The sequence below is a fragment of the Elaeis guineensis genome, chromosome 4 (assembly GCF_000442705.2).
Source record: "Elaeis guineensis isolate ETL-2024a chromosome 4, EG11, whole genome shotgun sequence".
Classification (NCBI taxonomy): Eukaryota; Viridiplantae; Streptophyta; class Magnoliopsida; order Arecales; family Arecaceae; genus Elaeis; species Elaeis guineensis.
In genome coordinates this window covers 41317960-41323919 of record NC_025996.2, presented here as the reverse complement: position 1 = coordinate 41323919, position 5960 = coordinate 41317960, and positions in this window count along the sequence as shown.

Genomic DNA, 5960 nt, shown 5'->3' with positions numbered 1-5960 from the left:
AGTGTTTCTCTCATGGCCTCAATCATTAAAGCAGGGAGGTTTAAGGGGGTTTGGGTGATCACATGAAACATTATACATATGTCTCGGCTAGAAAGGAGGTCATGTCTACCACTTATCGGGAAGAAAAGCTTTATCACTAATTGATGTAGAATTCTCATTTCAATTGACAAGATCTTGGCTTCTAATTTATTTAGACTTTCCGAGTAGGTTCCTCCTAAAATTACATTGATCCCTTCTTCCTTCACTGGGAGTTCCATGTTAGAATATCCCTCACAGGGCAAATGTAGAATCTCTCCCAAAATAATAGGATCTAAGCAGATATCAATTCCCTTAACAGTAGAAGTTACTGTTCCATTGACATAGTGCAGATTTAGATAAAACTCTCTAACCAAGTCTACATATGTAACTTCCTTGAGAGAACAGTAAAATCTCCAACCTTGATTTTTGATCTTTGACCCAAAGGAGAAACCTTCTTTTTCAAAGAATCTGAAGTCCACATTCTTGCCAGTTTCTACCTTTCTGTCAGAGAGAGGGATTTTGCTAGGGCTAAGAGGAGACTGAGAGGGACCTGGTGCAGACGCTGAAGCTGGAAAGGGAGCAGAGGAGGTCTGAGAAGCTTGCCTTTTCCTGCGGACGCCTTCTTCCAGTGCACGGACTGATTTTCTTCTTTTAGGGAGTTTCATCTTTGGGGCCATTCTCACCACAAGAGCAAGCAAGAAGACTCGGAAGATCAAATGGGTGAGGAGAAGGAGGGTTACTAAAGGATGGAAAGGGATTTTGGCGGAGAGAAATCACAATTTTGAGAAGAACGGTGGAAGCTAGGGCACGCTCCAACCACTTCAATCAAGGGAGAAAGATGCGAAGAGCTCCTTTCTCAAGGGGTGATTTGAGGTGGAGAGGTGATGGGAGAATGATCTTGAGCTAAATCCTTGGTTTTGGAGAGACCGAAGATGAGGACGACAAGTCTTGGAGGGAGGAAGACGAAGAAGAAAGAGGGGTCGGCTCATGAACGGACTTTAAGTTAAAAAGAAATGAACCTGTGGGAAGTTGGCAAAGAATTTTAAGTATGCCATTGGGTCGACTCTAGGGGGTCGACTCATGATTCATAAAATTTCAGAAAAAATATGAATAAATTTCAAAAAAATTTAAAATTTTGGGAGAAGAAATTTTGCTCAATGACAAGTTGTGAGAATGATAATCTTGAGCTTTTAGGTCTAAGAGAGATGATGAAAATTGAGCTCAAAGAAATTTTGACATCAATTCCTTGAAATATTTAGGCAAAAGGATCAAGAATTCCTAGATTTCTTCTAATTTCACAGAATCTATCCTCACTAAGGGCCTTTATAAAGATATCAGCTAATTGATTTTCAGTGCAAACATATTCAAGAATTATATCTTTATTTTGAACATGTTCTCTTATAAAATAATGTCTTATTTCAATATGTTTAGACCTAGAATGTTGAATTGGATTTTTAGTAAGGTTTATGGTACTTGTGTTGTAACATCTTATGGGTGTTTCATTAAGTTTGATATCAAAGTCTTCGAGTTGTTGCTTAATCTACAAGATTTGAGCACAACAACTTTCGACTGCAATGTATTCGGCCTCAGCCGTAGACAGTGCTACCGAATTTTATTTCTTGCTAAACCAGGAGATTAGGTTAACTCCAAGAAATTAGCAAGTTTCACTAGTGCTCTTTCTGTCTAATCTACATCTAGCAAAATCGGCATCTGAATATCCTAATAAATCAATTAGTGAGTCCTTAGAGTACCATAATCCTAGATTTGAGTACCATTTAAATATCTAAGGATTCTTTTAACAGCATTCAAGTGAGATTCTTTAGGATTAGATTGAAATCTAGCACATAAACAAACACTAAACATGATATCAGGCCTACTTGCAGTTAAATATAATAGAGAGCCAATCATACCTCTATAGTATTTTAAGTCTACACATTTACCTTCTTCATCCTTGTCAAGCTTACATGAGGGGCTCATGGGTGTGCCAATTGCTTTGGAGTTCTCCATTCCAAATCTTTTGAGTAATTCCTTGGTGTACTTGCTTTGGGTGATAGAGATTCCTTCTTTTGTTTGTTTGATTTGGAGTCCGAGGAAGAAAGTAAGTTCTCCCATCATGCTCATCTCGAACTCTCCCTGCATGAGCTTAGCAAAGTCTTGACAAAGAGATTCATTAGTAGACCCAAAAATAATGTCATCAACATAAATTTATATAACTAACATATCATTTTGATTTCTTTTAATAAAGAAGGTTGTGTCTACATTACCTCTTGAAAAATCATTATTTAGTAAAAATTTGCTTAGCCTATCATACCAAGCCCTAGGTGCTTGTTTTAATCCATATAGAGCTTTATTTAATTTAAAAACATGATTAGGAAAAGCATGATTTTCAAGTCCTGAGGGTTGTTCTACATAGACTTTTTCAGCAATATATCCATTCAAAAATATACTTTTGACATCCATTTGAAATAATTTAAATTTCATAAAGCAAGCATATGCAAGTAGAAGTCTAATGGCCTCTAATCTAGCAACAGGTGCAAAGATCTCATCAAAATCAATTCCTTCTTCTTGATTATAACCTTTAGCAACCAATCTTGCTTTATTTCTTATTACATTTCCATGTTCATCTAATTTATTCCTAAAGACCCATTTTGTGCCAATTATTGAATAATTTTTAGGTCTTGATACTAAAGTCTATACATTATTTCTTTCAAATTGATTAAGTTCCTCTTGCATTGCATTAATCCAATTATAATCATTTTCAGCTTCTTCAATAGTTTTTAGTTTAAGATGAGATACAAAAGCATAATGATTAAATCATCTCTAAGTGAAGAACGAGTTTTTACCCCATGCATAGGATCACCAATAATTAGCTCCTTAGGGTGATTGTGAACATACCTCCATTCTTTGGGTAAGTCATTTGTACCTTGAAGTTGTTCTTGATGTTCTTCACTTCCCTCATCCTGTTTGTCTTCATGTTCCTCATCCTCTTGAATTGTTGAATCTTTCAGAGTGATCTCCTTCATTCCTTCTAATAGAGGATCTGCATCATCAACACCTTCATTCTTCCTTGAAGGAAGATCGTTAGATTCATCAAAGACAACATGTATGGACTCCTCTACTACTAAAGTTCTTTTGTTAAAAACTCTAAAAGCTTTACTAGTGGAGGAGTAACCAAGAAAGATTGCTTCATCCGATTTTGCATCAAATTTTTCAAGTCTTTCTTTACCATTATTTAACACAAAATATCGGCAACCAAAAATATGAAAATAAGCAATATTAGATTTTCTTTCTTTCCAAAGCTCATAGGGGGTTTTCTTTAAAATTTGTCTAATCAAAGCATGATTTAAAATGTAATATGCTGTGTTGATTGCTTCCACCCAAAAATATCTTGGAAGGTTGCTTTCACAAAGCATGGTACGGGCCATTTCTTCTAAGGTTCTGTTTTTCCTTTCTACTACCCCATTTTGTTGGGGTGTCCTAAGAGCAGAGAAGTTATGGCCAATTCCCTTTTCATCACAAAAGTTTTTAAAGTTTTGATTTTCAAATTCAGTTTCATGATCGCTTCGAATATTTTGAATTGAAAATCCTTTCTCATTAGTGACTTTTCGGTAAAATTTAGTGAAAATATGAAAAGTTTCATCTTTGTGTGCTAAAAAGAAAACTCAAGTAAAACGAGAGTAATCATCTATAATTACAAAATCATATCATTTTCCTCCTAGACTAGTGGTTCTAGTAGGTTCAAATAAGTCCATATGCAAAAGCTCTAAAGGTCTAGAGGTTGAAACAATATTTTTGGATTTAAATGAAACTCTTGTTTGTTTACCTAGTTGACATGCATCACAAATTCTATCCTTTTCAAAATTCAGTTTTGGCAAACCAAGAACTAATTCTTTCTTAATTAATTTTGAAAGAGAATGCATGCTAATGTGTGCAAGTCTACGATGCCAAAGCAAACTAGTCTCATTAATTTTAGCATTCAAGGATACTAGGCATTGCATGTTTATTTTGGCTAAATCATTTAAATCTACCATATAAATATTACCATGTCTATGTCCAATAAATTTAATGCCATCATTAATAGGACTAGTTACAATGCAAACAGACGATTCAAAAATAACTTTATATCCTTTATCACAAAATTGACTAATGCTTAGTAAATTATGCTTTAAACCATCTACTAACAAAATATTTTTAATGTATTTGGAGGGAGTGATACCAATGTTACCTATACCGATGATCTTTCCTTTGCCATTGTCTCCAAAGGTGACCATCCCTCCATCCTTAGCATCAAACGTGATGAATTGGGATTCATCACCAGTCATGTGTCTCGAGCATCCACTGTCAAGATACAATTTTCTGTTTTCTCCTTGGGATGCTAGACACACCTGCAAGCAAAAGTCAAATTTTTATTTTAGGTACCCAAGCTTTCTTGGGTCCTTTTTGGTTAGTCATAATGGTTCCTTTTGGAACCCATATTTTTTTTACAGTTGAGTTTGCAGACTTGTTAGAGAAGCAAGTGTATGACTTATGTCCTACTCTACCATATTTGAAGCAAGTAATATTAGAAGACTTGTTACTTAAAGAGTTTACATAAATATTTTTCAGATATTTTTATTTCTTCAAGGGGTTATAGTCAAGTCCAGCCTTATCATACACGGCTTTTTGATTATCAAGAATCATATTAAGTTTATTTGAACTCAAGGTGAATTTTTCTACTATTGGTTTTAGCTTGGCAATTTCATTCTTTAAACTTTGATTTTCTTGAAGCAGGGTGGATTTTTCAATTGAAATATTTTTATTTTATTTCAATAAAGATTGATTTTTTAATTTTAGATCTTTGTTCTTCATCCCTAGTTTCTTTAATTCATCAACTAAATCATAAAAAGCTTCATGTAATTCTTCAAATGTAAAGTCACTAGGAGTTTCGGAAATTACCTCATTTTCGTGTGCCATAAGGCACAGGTTGGCTTGTTCGGTTGAGTTTTTCTCGTCGGAGCTTGAGTCATCACTCGCACTCCAAGTGGCCATCATGGCCTTCTTCTTGTACTTCTTGGGACCTTTCTTCAGTTGTGGGCATTCGGATTTGAAGTGTCCCAGCTTCTTGCATTCGTAGCAGATAAGGGGTTGGTCTTTCTCTTTTTCTTTGCTCTGTTCTCCTTTTGTGAATGGCCTCTTCCTCATCCCCTGTTTTCTTTTTCTCAAAAATTTCTTGAATCTTCGGGTAATGAGTGCCATCTCTTCATCCTGTTATTCATCTTCAGTGTCATCAGTTTCTTCATCTGGTGGAGCTGTGGATTTGAGGGTAATTGTTCTTTTTTTTTTGACTTCTTCCTCTTGATGTTGCTTCATGCTCAGCTCATGAGTCATCAATGATCCAAGAAGCTCTTCCGAGGGTAGAATGTTCAAGTCCTTAGCTTCTTGGATGGCAGTCACTTTGGCTTCCCAAGTTCTTGGTAAGGACCTGAGAATCTTTCTTACAAGCTCACTGTTAGTATAGGACTTACCAAGACTCTTTAAACCATTAATAATATCAGTAAAGCGAGTAAACATTCCAGTTATGGACTCATCATGCTCTATTTTAAACAATTCATATTTATGCACAAGCATGTTGATTTTAGACTCCTTTACTTGATTGGTTCCCTCATTGGTTACTTCTAACCTATCCCATATTTCTTTAGCAGATGAGCAAGTAGAAATACGATTAAATTCGTTAGCATCAAGAGTACAATAAAGAATATTCATTGCTTTAGCATTTAATTGGGCCATCTTCTTATCAACCTCATCCCATTCTTTCTCGAGTTTGGCTGATTCCTCACCATCTATAATTTTAATGGGTGTGTGAGGATCGTTCACTATGATACTCCACATATCATAGTCGAGTGCTTGAATGAATATTTTCATCCGAGCTTTTCAATAGGTGTAATTAGACCCATTGAAAAGTG